Source organism: Impatiens glandulifera, chromosome 5 (assembly GCF_907164915.1).
Source record: "Impatiens glandulifera chromosome 5, dImpGla2.1, whole genome shotgun sequence".
Lineage (NCBI taxonomy): Eukaryota > Viridiplantae > Streptophyta > Magnoliopsida > Ericales > Balsaminaceae > Impatiens > Impatiens glandulifera.
The window spans coordinates 50337086-50354154 of NC_061866.1; the positions used below are offsets into that span (position 1 = coordinate 50337086).

Genomic DNA, 17069 nt, shown 5'->3' on the forward strand with positions numbered 1-17069 from the left:
GCAAAACTAAAATCGGGAAGATATAGATAAACAAAACTTACTTGAATAGATTGTTTGGAAATAGAATGGTCGAAAAACAACATATATTAACCGTACCAATGTGTTGAAGATAAAAAAAAGAATTATTTTTTCTTGTCAAGGAAGTAAAGAAAAGAAGGAGGGAAGAAGATGAGGATGATAATAGTTATTGAGATTATATATAATATATAGGAAGTAATTTTATAAATAAAATTAAGTTTTTGGTCAATATTTTTTTTTTTACAGTTTTGTATTTAGTATTTTTTTCACTTTTAAAATAAATTTTATATTTTAGTTTATTATTTTTAATATATTTTCACTTATATTTATAAAATAAATGATTAAAAATATGCGTATCAAATATATTTATTTTAAAAAAAAATAAGTTCTTATTTTATTATATTAAATTAAATAATAAGTCAACTTTTTTTAAATAAATTGATTTTAGGATTAATATATATTTTGTTTGAGGAGAAAATTTGGGGAGAAAATTTAGAAAAAAATGTATCACTTTATTTGTTAGAGAAAAATTATGAAGAAAGAGAGAAAAATTCTTTTATTTTTTCAGCCAATAAATTAAGCCAAAGTCATTTAAGGTCCCTCCTCAATTATTTCTTATTTTGTTTGGTAAATTTTTGATCGATTAAAAAAATAATAATAATAACCAGCCCACTTATTACCATAACAAATATTTATTTTTTAAAGAATTTGAAAATGCCATAACACATTCAATTTAACTCCAATTTTGAATTTATCAAGTGTTCAAAAAAAATGTTGGGTAGAATTTGAATAGATGAACAAATAACACTTCAGAATTAACTAACCGTGCAAAACTTCTATTTGGCCAAAATGAGTAAAATCGAAATTTCTTGATTTGGTATTTTAACTTTTTTATTTATTTATTATAGAACCCTATAAATACCCTTATCTAGATTCTAGCTCTCATAAAAAAATAAGACCTAGCCACCCTCTAAGAGTCTATTTTTTTTAATTATCTAAGCAAGAACGCTAGACACCAAAGGATATCCTAGGTCTCTATAATGAATCATTCCCTCTAACTCATTTGTTTGCATTTTGTTTTTAATAAAATTTGTTTGATTTGATCTCTGAAATTATTGATTGTTTGTTGTATGTTTGCATGAATTGAGTTTACATATGTTAAAAATTAATGTATGTTTGAGTAATATTGTGTTTATATATCATCTAAATTCACTCCCATTTGAAAATGCACAAATTGAGGCAAGAACATTAATTTTCTTTAAAATATGTTAATTTTGAGTAATTGATCTTGTGGTATGTAGTCAAAATGTTGTATAATGTAATATATGAGTTGTATAAAATAATTATGGACTAAAATAAAACCTTATGATTAAACTAAATAATTGAAAATAAATATTCAAGAAAATTTGACGTTTTGATTTGATTTTTCTTAATTATTTGATGTAATAATTCATGGTTTGATTATATATTGTTGTTAATTTTGACTATGTGTTGTTTGTGTGTCCGATGTTTTAGGACTTAGTTAATTTTTTGACCTTTCTGGTTGTTGTATGGTTTTCGACTTAGATATTCATGTCTAATTAGGTTTCTGACTGATGATTGGAATCTCGTTTATAACCGAATAAACCATCGAGGATCATCCATGCCCATAAACCTAGCCAGCGACCTAAAAATTATGACCATTGCATGAATTTTGACCGAGAGATTTCTTACTACACGACCGAGAAAGCATGTCAGCAACCGAGGAAATTAAGTCGTCACCCGGGGAGAAATGATGCTAGCGACCAAGTCCAACCCTGAACCCACCCATCGATCGAGTTTGTTTTCTGTTTTTGATTTATTTTGCTTATTTGGTCTATTTGCATTTTTTTTAAATCATTAAAAATACAAAAACAAATAATATAAAATGACTAACAAAATATAAAAAAAGAATTCCAAATGAGAGTCCGTGGTGAGTTTTTTCTTCTACTTCAAAATGTCATAACTTTTAAATTGTACGTCCAAAAATTATAAACTCTATATATTTGAGATCACAAAATTATTTCCTATTTGGACGTCAAATTAAAAAAAAATTCTGGGCACTTACATTTTTGAGTTCGATTTTTTTTTTCTTTCAAATTTTGGCAGGCCAGTCAATATCGTTTGGAAACCATTTTGAGTCTCTGACCCACCGTTGGGACCTAGACCTACAACACACGTGAGGTGTCCGAAATGGGCAGTCTGTGTTCATTTGAAGACTGATGGAGCTATGGTCCATAATGAATCCATTTCCAATGGTGCCAACGACGTCCATAACGTCTAATTTATCTTAAGTGAACCCGGAGAGTTCAAACAAGGTGGCTGCTCGCATCTAAACTAAACGAGGGAATTATTCAATTTGAGCCAATTTCCTTCATTTTCAAATGATTCAAATTTTTTACAACTTGAAAGTTGTGGTTCTTGATCACACCCAATGCACGGCCTAAATGGCCCAAAAAGGAGGTTCGGTTTAACCGACAAGCCATTTAATGTATTCATATCTGGCTACCTGCTGATCACATTTACTGTTTTGTCTAGATTAAATATGTAAGTGGCTCTTATTATCCGAACAAAACAATGAGTTTGGGGGTGAAAAAAAGAACCGAGAGATATCGACAATGCATGTGTATAATCAATCAATCACATAGACCAACCCATTGCTGACCTTTGCACTGCGTACAACTGTTAATAGAGCTTGTGCTTTGGCATCAGTTAAAGAAACTCATGCATGATCACTAATCTGGATACCCTATGTCAAATACTTTTGATTGAATTAATTAGTGTTGATAACATTACATTTAAAATTTGTTGTACATTCTTGAAAAAAGTTATATTAATTAAATTGTTTTATGTATAAATGTGAGAAATATTACTAAATATATTGTTCAATTTTTTTTATTTAAAAAAATATTTCGATCATTGAAGGATTTATTTAAATATATAGAAAAAGGGCCTATTTAAGTTATAATAATAAATATTTATCAATTTTAAATGGTTATATTGTTTAGTTTTTTTTTTTTTTTTGCAATTTAAAAATAAAGAATAGTCGTAATAAATAAGATTAGTCACACTACATCAGGGACGAATCTATGTAGGGGTTCGGGTGGGCTGAAACCCACTCCGAAAAAAAATATATTTTTTTTTACGGTAAATATATGACATTACCCTTAATATCTTTAAAAAAATTAATATAATTCATTGTTTTTTTATTTAATTATTAAAAAATGGTAAAACTTTATTTTTATATACTTGTTTTTTTCAAAATTTTCTAGTAATTATTTAATTTCACCCTAAATTTTTTCAAACCTTCCTCAGGTCGAAATCTTTGGTCCGTCCTTGCACTACATGATCATGAATATAATAAATAAAATAGAAACAAGATAAAATCGTATATAAAACAACTTTTCGCATCATCAGAAATATCAAAACCACCACATTCGTACGCTGACAATTTATCTGGATATGTCAAACTATTTTATAATATTTCAAGTTCGTGCTTTAAATAAAACAAAAGTACACTCGCTAAATTAGATTATAGCAACATTGTATGAGAACAAGTAACCGTTATAAACAAAATAAAATTAACCCCATCGTGTTAGAAGAAATTAAATTGTAATAACAAGACATACATTGGATGTAGTTGATTTTTAATTTTTATTTTGTCTCTTATCAAGATCATGCGTGGGCCCAACAAAATGTACAAGAATCTTCTTTGACTCTCATAAGAAAATAAGTAAATTGGGCCTGAATCTTGACAGTTTTACTGGTCCATAATTTTGAAATAATAATAGTTTGTATAAAGTCATGGGCCCGTAATTTTTGAAATAGTTGTATATAGACATAGTTATCAGATACGATACTTCTAAGTTCTAATAGTTATAAATCATTAATGGAAAACATATTCATTGGGTAACACTAAAATATGAGTAAAAATATAGAGATAATAAATGGTGTTAAAAATGATTTGACAACGCAAGATTAAACTTGAAAAATGGATTTTCTCTGTGTTAACTTATCATTTATAACATCTTAATGATACAATATTATCCAGTATCCTTACTTTTAAAATATATATACATATTCTTTTAACTTATTTTCTTATTATTTTTTAATATACATAAACTATTTAAAAAACTATTTCTTGTATCTATTGAATAACTTAATTGATAATAGATAGACCTAAGGAACTAATTATCACAATTAAAATATGTGACCGATTATAAGGACTCGTTAACCCTTTTAAACAAACTAAACATAATCATTTAAAGAGATTTTGGGCATAAATGAAAACACGAAATCAATCCATCTTGAAATATCTTAATTCTATTTGGGTTTGAATTTGTGTAAACCCTATTCTCTTTATAGTATACTTTAATCGTGTTCAGTGTCGGCCCGCAATGTTGGGCTGCCTTAGACCCACATTTTTTAACTCATAAATACAAAATTTTTGTTTTAAATAAAGAGAAGATAAAAAGTGTCTATCTCGAACATTTTCGTTTGGAAACACATCATTTTCATTTATGATCTTAATTGGACCTCGAACAACTAACATTATCTTCATTTTGTCGTTTATACTTCTTCACATTCCCGGATCGTAATTCACCTCCTTAATAACACATTTATCCTCGTTAACACCTTCTTCTTCCTCATTATTTTCTCCATCAATACATTTTTTTTCTTTCTCATTTTCTTCATTAACACCTTGATATTCATTTTTTTCTTTGATACATTGATCTCTAATATTCTCCTTTGTAGGTGGTTTAAAACCTCATATTAAAAAATATCATCTTCTTCATTATCACATTCATCTACATTATTTTCTTCATCACTTATTTCTTTATCTCTAATAGTGTCATTTTCTCTATCACTTATGTCTTCATCTATAAGACTCGAACTCGAAGGGATAGAACTTTGATTTTTTGCATTTGAATAATTTAGAAATCGAGCGCACCCAAGGGCGAATCCAGAATTTTTTTTTCCACTGGGCTAACTAAAATATTATAGGTATTACATTAATACGGGTGATAAATGAAAATATTAATCAAATCGTCCACGAGGGCTTTTCTTTTATTCATTTTCTTTTGTCTTCTCTTCTCCCATTTCTCTCGTTATCACTCAAGCTCGTTCCTAAACCTTTCAGTCGAACCTCAATTAGGATTGATCTGCAAGTGAAAGTAGTTCCTCGGGGTTGCATCTTTGTAGTTGTTGGAGAGTAGGGTTCCAAACCTTTTTTTTTTGTTTTTTTCTAATATAATGCTCTCCTTTTAATAATAATACCTTATTAAAATAAAATAAATATATGAAATTTAATCAAAGATAAGAATACTCGATTTTAAAAAAAAATATATAAATTTAAAATTATATATTTAAAGAAAAAATTGTTTTAAAAATGTGAAAAGTTAAATTAATTAGGTTTTAAATAAAGAAAAAAAAAATATGAAAGTTTATTTAGTAAAAAATATAGAAAAACGAATAAAAACATGAAAATAATAACAAAAATATAAATAATGACAAAAACAGATTATTAAGTTAATGTACACTCGAGAAAAAAATTAAATCATATTAATGTATATAATTTGTTTTGGAAGAATAAATAATATATAAATTTATATAAATTTTAAAAATATTTTTAAATTAAAAAATATAAAAAATTATTTTACTTTTATATAAATTATTATTTAATCTTATAAGTAATTTATATTATTAATTATATTAAAAATAAAATACATATATATATATATAAATATAATTTTAAAAGAATTAATAACACTATTATTATATAATTTAAATTATTTTTTATATAATTCTTTTTACTTGAGGTTATATAAATAAATTTTATATAAAACAATAGAATAGGCCAAGGGTTTGATCCCTGGACCTGTAGGATACCATTTAACTCCAAAGCCAAGTGGACTAATTATATTTATTAAATATAAACATATATATAATCTATTATAAAACTCTACCCTGGGCTAGAGCCCACCTCGGCCCGCTACGTGGCTCCGCCATTGAGCGCACCAATGACTTTGTCATTACATCATTTCGTCGTTTGATTATTCTATTATAAGATCTAGAAGTTTGTTTTTGAAATGGACGAAATCTCACCCTATTTTGATTTATATTCTTCGTCATAATTCAAAAATACATATATTAAAATAATTAATTTTTTTTATAAAAGTTAACCAATAGTAATTCAACAAACATGATATGACATTATTTATATATAACATAATTTTAAATCCTAATTTATAAATTTATAATCTAATAACTATCATATTAATTACTAGTTTTATAAGTAACGAAGATTAAGTATTTTAAAACTAAATTTCTAATTTCCTTGAATTGATACTAAATAACTAAAATCTATCATAAGCATTAAGTATTAAAAATAACATATTAATACTAATTTACTAAATATCTAATTAAAAAATTAATATAATTATAATAAAATATTTAAGTATATAAATTAAAAGATAATTAAAAAAATAACATTAAAAAATTTGAGAATTAATTCAAAAATTAGAAAAAATTTAATAAAGTTAGAGTGTATTATGTAGAATTTATAAGTAAGTATAAGAAGTTTATGTAATTTATAAGAATATATATTAATTTAAGTAGTTTATAAAATTTAAAAGAAAATATATTAAATTAAGAAATTAGGAAAGAATAGTATAAAATAATTAGATTATGATGGCCATGTTTGAAAATATAATAATAAGATTATAGAAAGAGAAAAAAAAAAGTAAAAAATAAGATTATCGTTTAAAAAGAAAATAAAAAGTAAAAATTGTACGGTAATTTTTTTTTAATAAGAATTGGGCTGCCAGGGGTGGGTCTGCCCTAGCTCATGTGCTTGCCCTTAGGTCGGCCCTGACCGTGTCAAGTAATCTTAATTCCAAGACGCCCTGACCGTGTCAAGTAATCTTAATTCCAAGACGGTTAAAATCTCAAGTTTATTTTTAAAATCTTACCGTTTTACTATTTCAGATAAAGTTAATAAGTCTCATTTTAAATAAAATGAATATGTAAACTCTTATGATTTTAAATTTATAATAATAAGATTTTACGAGTTTATAAATAATTTCGATTTTACAATTATATACGATTTTACGTTAAAAAAATAACTTATATTTATAAATTAAAAAATATATATATTATTTTTTCAAATGAAATAATTATATTAATTTTGTAAAAATAATTTTTTTATAGTTTTATTTATTATTATTTTATAATTAATTTATATTTAAATATATAATTTTTATATTAATCCAGTATAAAATATTTTATTATATATATAAATAATAATAATATTATAACTAATATTTTTCAAATTAAACTTAAGTAAACTAACATTTCTTAAAGTTTTTAATCTTCGTAACTTTCAACGAGCCCAACAAAAATAATATTTACCGCAAACCGGCCCAAAACATTCTTACAGTCTCTTTCTCTTTCGATCTCTCGAATCTCTACCCTCTTTTAACATATACCAATCTTTTAAAATTAAGTCTATTTTAGGTTAATTTATTAGGTTTATAAGTCAGTTTAGGTTAAATTATATATTTTTGATTTATTTATATGTTTCATATTTAAATTAATGTAAAATAATATATACTCTAAAATAATTGTAAAATCATTTTATTGTAGGTATTATTACAAAACCTATTTAAAAAAAAAAAAATACCGAACTTATAAAAAAAAAGTCCATCAACAATAAAAAAAAAAAAAAAGAAGTCAATACTAACATTGAAAATTTAAATTATTCAATAAACAATCAAAATTAGATTTGTTTTTTTTATTATTATTATTTTTATTTTATTTTTTGTTAGAGGCGTTTTCAGATTTTTTTTTCTCTAGGCAGAAAAGATTATAATTTTTTCTCTGTGCCGTAAAGATTATAGTTTTTTCCTGTGCCGACAAGATTATAGATATTACACTAATACGAATAATAAGTGAACATATTAATCAAAGTATTTTCACGAATACCCTTACTAAAATAAAATAAATATACCAAATCTAATAATAAATAATAATACTCAATTTAAAACAAATTTATAAATTTAAAATTATATAGTTGAAGAAATATTAGGTTAAAAAAATGCAAAAAGTTAAATCAATTAGGTTTTAAATAAGAAAAAACTAACTATATAAATAAAGAAAATATTAAAGTCTAATTTAGTGAATTTTAACTGTTTCTTTCTAATATAAGAAAATGAAAATAAAATATTAAATAAGAAAAAAATACAAAATGTAAAAACAGATTATAAAGAAAATATATACTCAAGATTATAGAATATTAATACTTATTAATTATTTTACAAAAATAAATAATATATTAATTTATTTATTTAAATACCGAACCAAATCAATATAACTATTTTAACTTATTTTTGAATATTAATTTATATTTTTTTATAAATAGTTTAAAATTAATAACTATAAAAAAATTATTTTACCTTTATATTTGTATAAATAACTATTATATAATTTACATTATTTTATATATAATTCTTTGTACTTTTCTTTATATAAATAATTCTTATTTATATATTAATTAAAATTTATATATTATTATAAAATTTTATATTATAAAATATTATTAGTATAAAATAAAATATTAATAATAATTATTTTATTAAAATCATGTTTAAAATTAAAATAATATAATTATGAATTAATTACCAGATAAATTATATTAAGTTTTTATTATATTATAAAATATTATTTGTATAAAATAAAATATTAATTATTTTATTATATCTTAAAAGCAGAGACTTCATCTCTAAAGCAGAGACTTCATCTCTAGAGCAGAGACTTATCCTCCAGGGCTGATAGATTAATCAATATAATATCTTAATTATTTTTAATAAAATATCTTAATTATTTAATTATTAAAATATTATAAAGTAAGAATTTTTTCATTATTATTTTATTATATAATTAGTCAAAAAAAATTATCTTATATAACTATTTTTAAAAATAATAAGTAATTTTGTTGTAAAAAATATTTTACATTTTTATTTTATTTTAACTTATTTACATATGAAATTTTAAAATTTTATTTATGTTTTTTAATATTATATTACAAATTTTAAAATTATATATGTTGAATATTAATTTAAAATAACTCTGTTTAGAATAATATTGTTTATATATTTTGTATATTAGTTTAAATTTATTTTATATTATACAAAATTATTTATTTTATTTTAATTCAATCAAAAATATTATATTTAAAAAATTATTTAGAATAATATATACTGCAAAATTAGTAGATTTGTTATTTTTATATAAAATGATTTATTATTTTTAAAGAAATAAACTTTTTTTAAAGTAAAAAATAATTTATCAGAGGAAATAATTAAATTATTTTATTAATATTTATTTTTAAAATATTATTTAAAAAGAGTATGTTAACAGTTAAATTATTAAGTTGTTTATTAATTAGAATATGATATATTTAATAATAACACGTAGTTAAAATTATTTTTCAGAAAATAATAAAAAAAAAAAGTTATAATAAATTTTAGCACAGATTTGGCGTAGTGGATTGCAGCCCATGATAAAATTTCAAAATAATATATATATATATATATATATAGAGGTGTTTAACAAATATAATTTTGTTCAGTTGGCTTTTGAGCTAAATGCTATAAGGGAGGTCAGGTCAGTGATTAAATCCTAGCCTCACATTTTCTTTCATAAAATTTAATACTGTTCTAATTTTAATAAAATAATTAATATTTTATTTTATATAAATAATATTTTATAATTTAATAAAAAATTAATATAATTTATCTGGTAATTAATTCATAATTATATTATTCTAATTTCAAACATGATTTTAATAAAATAATTATTATTAATATTTTATTTTATACAAATAATATTTTATAATATACAAATTTATAATAATATATAAATTTTAATTAATATATAAATAAGAATTATTTATATAAGGAAAAGTATAAAGAATTATATATAAAATAATGTAAATTATATAATAGTTATTTATACAAATAGAAGGGTATAATAGTTTTTTTTATAGTTGTTAATTTTAAATTATTTTAATCGTTTATAAAAAAAATATTTAAATTAATATTTAAAAATAAGTTAAAATAATTATATTGATTTGGTTCGGTATTTTAATAAATAAATTAATATATTATTTTTTTTGTAAAATAATTTATATGCATTAATATTCTATAATTTTGAGTGTATATTTATTTTATAATTTGTTTTTATCATGATTTTGTATTTTTTTTCTTATTTAATGTTTTATTTTCATTTTCTTATATTTCACGAAATTAGGCTAAAATTCACTAAATTAAACTTTAATATTTTCTTTATTTATATAGTTAATTTTTTCTTATTTAAAACCTAATTAATTTAATTTTTTTTTTATTTTCTTAACCTAATATTTTTTTAACTATATAGTTTTAAATTTATAAATTTATTTTAAATCGAGTATTATTATCTATTATTAGATTTAGTATATTTATTTTATTTTAGTAATTGATTCGTGGAATGCTTTGATTACCTGTATTAATGTAATACCTATAATTTTTTCAGTCTAGGGAAATTTTTTTTCTAGATACGCCCTTACTCTGCGGGCGAAGAAATTCTTGTCTCGGGCGGAGAGACTTTGAAATCTGGCTAATGCGAAACAAGTCGAAAAAATATTTCGATCATTTAAGGATGATCATTGAATGATTTATTTAAATATATAGTTTAAAGCGAATTTGAAAAAGGACTTATTTAAGTTTTAATAATAAATATTTATCAATTTTAAATTGTTATGTTGTTTAGTTTTTTTTTTGCAATTTAAAAATAGAGAGTAGCCTTAATAAATAAGATTAATCAAATGATCATGAATATAATAAATAAAATAAAAACAAGATAAAATCGTATATAAAACAATTTTTCGCATCACCGAAAATATCAAAACCACCACATTCGTGCGCTGACAATTTATCCAGATATGTCAAACTATTTTAGAATATTCCAAGTCCGTGCTCTAAAGTAAACAAATGTACACTCACTAAGTTAAATTATAACAACATTGAGAACATATTACACCAATAACGTTATAAACAAAATAAAATTAACTCCATGTTAGAAAAAATTAAATGGTAATAACAAGACATATATTGAATGTACTTGATTTTTTTTTTTTTTTTTCTCAAGATAATGCGTGGGCCCAACAAAATGTACAAGAATCTTCTTTGACTATCCCATAAGAAAATAAGTAAATTGGGCCTGAATCTTGACAGTTTTATGGGTCCATAATTTTGAAATAATAATAGTTTGTATAAAGACATAGGCCCATAATTTTTGAAATAGTAATAGATTGTATAGAGACATAGTTATCACTTATCACAGATGATACTTCTAAGTTCTAATAGTTATAAATAATTAATCTTGACAGTTTTATTGGTCCATAATTTTGAAATAATAATAGTTTGTATAAAGTCATAGGCCTGTAATTTTTGAAATAGTTGTATAGAGACATAGTTATCACAAATGATACTTCTAAGTTCTAATAGTTATAAATAATTAATGGACAATATATTTGTGGGTAACACTAAAATATGAGTAAAAATAGAGATAATAAATGGTGTTGAAAACAGATTGACAATTATAAATTTTAGATCTTCATGAAAATTGAAAAACAAGAGAATGTGCTCAAATAAAGATCCATTGTGACATAATTTCACTTAAAAATTTATAACTCAAAATGTAGTAATCCAAACCAGATTTAGCTATAATTAAAAATAATAAAAATATATATATATGGCTGCGACATCTAAAACACATCAAAAGGCACTTAAGTTTATATATATAATTAAGTTTATATATATAAATAGGTAAAAATTTCTATTTCTTTATTTTAGCAAAGAGAAAGTGAAGGATACAGAAATTAGAGAGAGTGGAAAAAGAGAAAGAAAAGTGTTGAGTAAATTAGAGAAATTTGGAAAAAAAAAAAAAAGAGCTTAGGGTTTGATGGAGTTGGTAGATCTAAGGGTTGGTTAGATTAAAGGTAAGAAATATAATTTTACTATAGTTTAGTTTTATATTAAATATATATGTATTGTTGTTTCAAGATAGAATTTGTTTATTCAAAATAGGTTTTTTTAAAAATATGAATCAAGAATGCATGTATATTTTGATGATGAATTTGATAAAATGATAGTTTAGGATAGATGATTCTGAAATTGTTTTAATAAAAGAATAGGTTTATAATAGTTTATTTTGAAATGAGTTTTGATGAAATAAGGGTTTATGATTGATGATTCTGAAATGAGTTTCAATGAAATGAGGGTTTATGATTAATGATTTTGAAAGGGTTTTGATAAAAGAATGGTTTATGAGAAATGAGTTTCAAAATAGATTGAACTTATTATTTCGACAATGAAATTGATTAAGATAGATTTGGACTTGAAAATGAAGTTTTACATAATTATGTCGATTGGACTATTTATATTACTCTGGACTTGATCTTGTACTTGTTATCTAATAATGGACTATTTGTGCTTCGAGTGCCGCTTATACCGGTTATGCGTCAACGCAAGACCTTTACGTCTTGGTTGATGGCTAATGCGTCTATGCAAGACCTTCATGTCTTGGTAGATGAGTTATTATTAAGTTATTATGATATTAAAGTCACTATCCCAGAGCTAATATAAGTATATATATATATATATATATATATATATATATATATATATATATATATATATATATATATATATATATATATATATATATAGATATACTAATTGTGATAAAGAATTTCTACATCTATTTAAGAATTGGTTTTATATCAAGTTATACATTATTTTTGATTCAGATGTAGAAAGATGTGATTCTCTTACCGGGCGTGTTTAGCTCATCCATTTAAATGGATTTCTTTCAGACAAGAACAATGATTAGTTAGAAGGACGGTTGGAAAGAAGACGGTAAATATTTAGACTAGCCGGTATAGAAGTTTAACCCTCTATTTTGTATTAGTAAAGATGTGTAGAAAGTGTGCTACGAAAAGATAGTTTTTGTAAGTATGTGATATGTCATCATCTATTTTGAATAAATGTTGAAGGTCTTAGTTTATGGCAAAAGCATTAGATAAATTTGATGAAAGTATTAGTCTATTTTGTCTATGCTTAAAGATGTTGTTAGCCTATCATGTTATGTATGGGTAATGACATGCGCCGACTGCACGCCTCATTCGTTTTGGTTCGGGACGTGACATTAGCTAACATCCATACCGTTTGAATGGAACCGGTGCCAACCTCTCAGACCCTGTTTAACAGTTCAAACCATAAAAACAAGGTGATGCATGTTAAGGTTTCCAGCCTAGGAGCTAATCTGATATAGCCTCCCTTCCAAGACAAAGCTCAACCATTCTGAGTGTCCAAAATGGGCAGTCTGTGTTCATTTGAAGACTGATGGAGTTATGGTCCATAATGAATCCCTTTCCAACGGTACCAACCACAATGTCTAATTTATCTTAAGTCGAACCGGGAAAGTTCAAACAAGGTGGCTGCCCGTCCAGATGAAACGAGGGAATTCAATTTGAGCCAATTTTCTTCATTTTCAAATGACATGGATTGTGTTAGTTGATTTAAATTTTTTACAACTTGAAAGTTGTGGGTCTGGATCACACCAAAAGCACGGCCTAAATGGCCCAAAAACAAGGTCCAATTTTGTGCATTCATACCTGGTTGGCTGGCTACCTGCTCACATTTACTGTTTTGTCTAGATTAAAAATGTCATCGCTCTTTTATCCGAACAAGACAATGAGTTTGGGGTGGATAATCTGTATATTTGTTTCTACTAGGGAGATTTACACAAAAATAAACCCTATTGAACAGGTTGTTTGTAATAAAACAAAAAATTGGAAGATAAATGGATGGACTCATGATGATGAAGAACTGCATGCACTGCTATTTAAAATCCTAAACTTCTAGAAAGAGGATAAGACATTCATCCTTTTCTTCATTCAACTTCCAAACTACTAATTCTGATAGAGAGAAAGAAGAAAGCAAAAAATGATGAATAATAATAATAGCTTTGTGTTTGCTAGTATCTATCTATGATGATGGTTCATGACAACAGGGTAAAAGCCTATAATGCTTATGTTCAAAGAACAGTTCATCAAACCAACTATACCAATTCTCTCAAATATGTCACCGTAACAGGTATTTTTTTTACTTATTGGAAGAAAATATGGTTTATTAGCAAAATTCTTTTTGTGTTACAAAATCATCTCATCTAGATCAACATATAAACATAGCAAAAGAAGTGTTAGCTTGCTGCTTCTGGACATCGAGAAACAAACAACCGCCGCTGCTTCTGCACACTTGATGATCGTGAAGTAGCGTCACCAAACTCACTGTTGTCGCTCTCCTATATGATTAGGTAACAAGTTGATATCAGGGCGAAAAGTTAAAATGGCTGGAAAACCATCTTTCTGTTGCGCAAATTTTTCTTTTGTTAATTATAAGAAGAATATGCATAAACAAAACAGCTTTGTGACTGATCGGGTAGGGTGGATCTGCCGCAATGCCTGTTAAATATGTAAACCACATATGAACCTATCTAGATTGAACAAAGTTGCCATAAATTTTAGGCATTCCAGAACAGTAAATAATTGAGCAACTAGAGTAACAAACTGTTTTTTATCCTCGAAAAGAAATTACTACTAGTTAAAGCCTATTAACACAATCTAAAACCTTATCAACAAAATAATTTATCCACAAATAATCTATATAAATATTTACCCAAACAAGATTATACTAAAAGAGCATATCTACTTTATGTTATGGTTATCACCTTAAAAATAACAAGGAATTAGGGTAAAAAAGTTAGGAGCCTGTCAGACAACCGCTAGACCAACCCAGCCAGGGCCGAAGCTCTGACTGAGAACGATCCTCTACAACAGTGTGACCGCAAGCCTAAGCAGGTGGCCAACAGCGCCGTTAATCACGCTCTGGTCTAGCGGCAAGATCTCATCAACCAGACATAGATTCCTGTCTCCTTAGAAATCAAGGATACAGATGTACGAGCCTATAGAACAGATCCTGTTCAAGTAAGGTTATCTGGGCAATGTGGGATATAAAAACATCAGGTAATTAAGGACTTATTTGGAATACAGTTAAATTTAATTAAACAAAATTATCAACACAATTATTACACCATAATTTATCCCCAAATTAATTTAATGAAAATAACCCCCAAATTATCCAAACAGGCTCTAAATAGTTGACCAGAAAAAGGGTAATACACGACAAGAAAATGAGAGATATCTTCAGATGTTTGAATTAATTCATCATGGAAGGAAGGTAGTGTAAACTTTTAAATAATTTCATTAGCAGGGGTTAACTTTTCATATTCAAATGCGTGGACAAATCAGCCTCCATTCAATTAATTTAACCAAACAAGCTCTAAAGAGATGGACTTGGACAAAACTGTAAGATGATAGAAAAATAAACTGATCATTGATAGGATCAATCAAAATGAAGGTCATGTCTATTGATGGATTTCACAGAAAGTTCTTCTCAAGAATCAAGAAACTAACATATGATTTATTCTCTACTGTGTTTTCCAAAATGTAGCGATCTTCACGATGAAGTGACTATGATTTTTTTTTTTTTTATCTTTTAAAGAAAAATAAAAATCTCAATCACTATTGTACATTCAAAATACAACATATACAATTATCTTCCTATATACCTTGTTCAACTTCCATTGCTGTCAACAAACAACTCTTTAGTATTAGGATGTCACAAACTAAAGTGGTCAAGTCTAATATTCAATAGTAATACCAAAAAAAGGTTTTGACAAGAGTAAAAAGATATGAGAGTCTGTCAGACAACCGCTAGACCAACCCAGCCAAGGCCATTGACTGAGAACAGTCCTCTACAGCAATGTGACCACAAGCCAACAGCGCCGTTAGATATAAGTATGCAGACCGACAGAACAAATCATGATGTTACCAAAATATTGAGTAAACTCACACTAATGTGATGAGACCAGTTTACTAAAAATGTATGTTCCTGTAATTTAGAAAAGCCTTTTCTAGTGATGTTTTTACAGAAAATCATAGAGACATAAAAAAAAGTGAGCCTGTCAGACAGCCGCTAGACCAACCTAGCCAGGGCCGAAGCTCTGACTAAGAACGATCCTCTACAACAGTGTGACCACAAGCCGAAGCAGGTGGCCAAAGCGCCGTTAATCACGCTCTGGTCTAGCGGGAATATCTCATCAACCAGACATAGATTCCTGCCTCCTTTGAAATCAAGGATACAGATGTACGAGCCTATAGAACAGATCCCGTTCAAGTAAGGTCGTGTTTTGTTTTCTCTAATCTGTTTAGTATATAGTGTAGAAAGTATTATCCTGTAACCAATGTGAGATCACCAAATATCAACCGGTTAAGTAACTTAAGGCCTTGTTTAGGGATATGGTTAAATTAAATTATATTCTTAATCAACAGAATTATTACACCATCAGTTATCCTCAAATAATCTATACAACTAATTACCTAAACAAGATTATGCTAAATATAATTTAATCAAGTGCAAATAACCCCAAATTAACCAAACATTGAATATGGTAAGAATACAGGACACAAAAGTTATCTCTGAATGATACAGAAATAGAGAGATCGATCTCATCAGGTATTGGAATTAGTTAGTCATCATGGATTGGAATTTGGAAATGAAGAATGAATTCGATGTATGCAAACTAAAAGTACGACACATCAAACAGTGCAGATGAATAAACAAATATAGAGTAAAACAAAACCCTAGCATATTGCATCAAGCTGAGGGAATAAATCATGTCTTACAATCGGAGAGAGCTGATGCGAAAAGTGGAATTTCCGTCGGAGAAACAAGAAGGAGCCGATCGTGGTCAGACAGCCGCTCATAGTACTCCACGCTACCTTAATCGGCCATTCAACGGAAGAGAAGGTGAAATTCGACAATTGCAGCTCAAAATTAACAACATCCGCAGAAAGCAATCATGAAGGAGAT

General features: G+C 25.7%; 2 non-coding genes across 2 annotated transcripts; both read right to left on the reverse strand.

Moving 5' to 3' along the window:
* Positions 1 to 14902: 14902 nt before the first annotated feature.
* Positions 14903 to 15131, reverse strand: LOC124940842. Its single transcript, XR_007099570.1, has one exon. It is a non-coding gene; the product is annotated as a small nucleolar RNA U3 (small nucleolar RNA).
* Positions 15132 to 16155: 1024 nt separating this feature from the next.
* Positions 16156 to 16383, reverse strand: LOC124940843. The gene has a single exon (XR_007099571.1). It is a non-coding gene; the product is annotated as a small nucleolar RNA U3 (small nucleolar RNA).
* Positions 16384 to 17069: the final 686 nt, after the last annotated feature.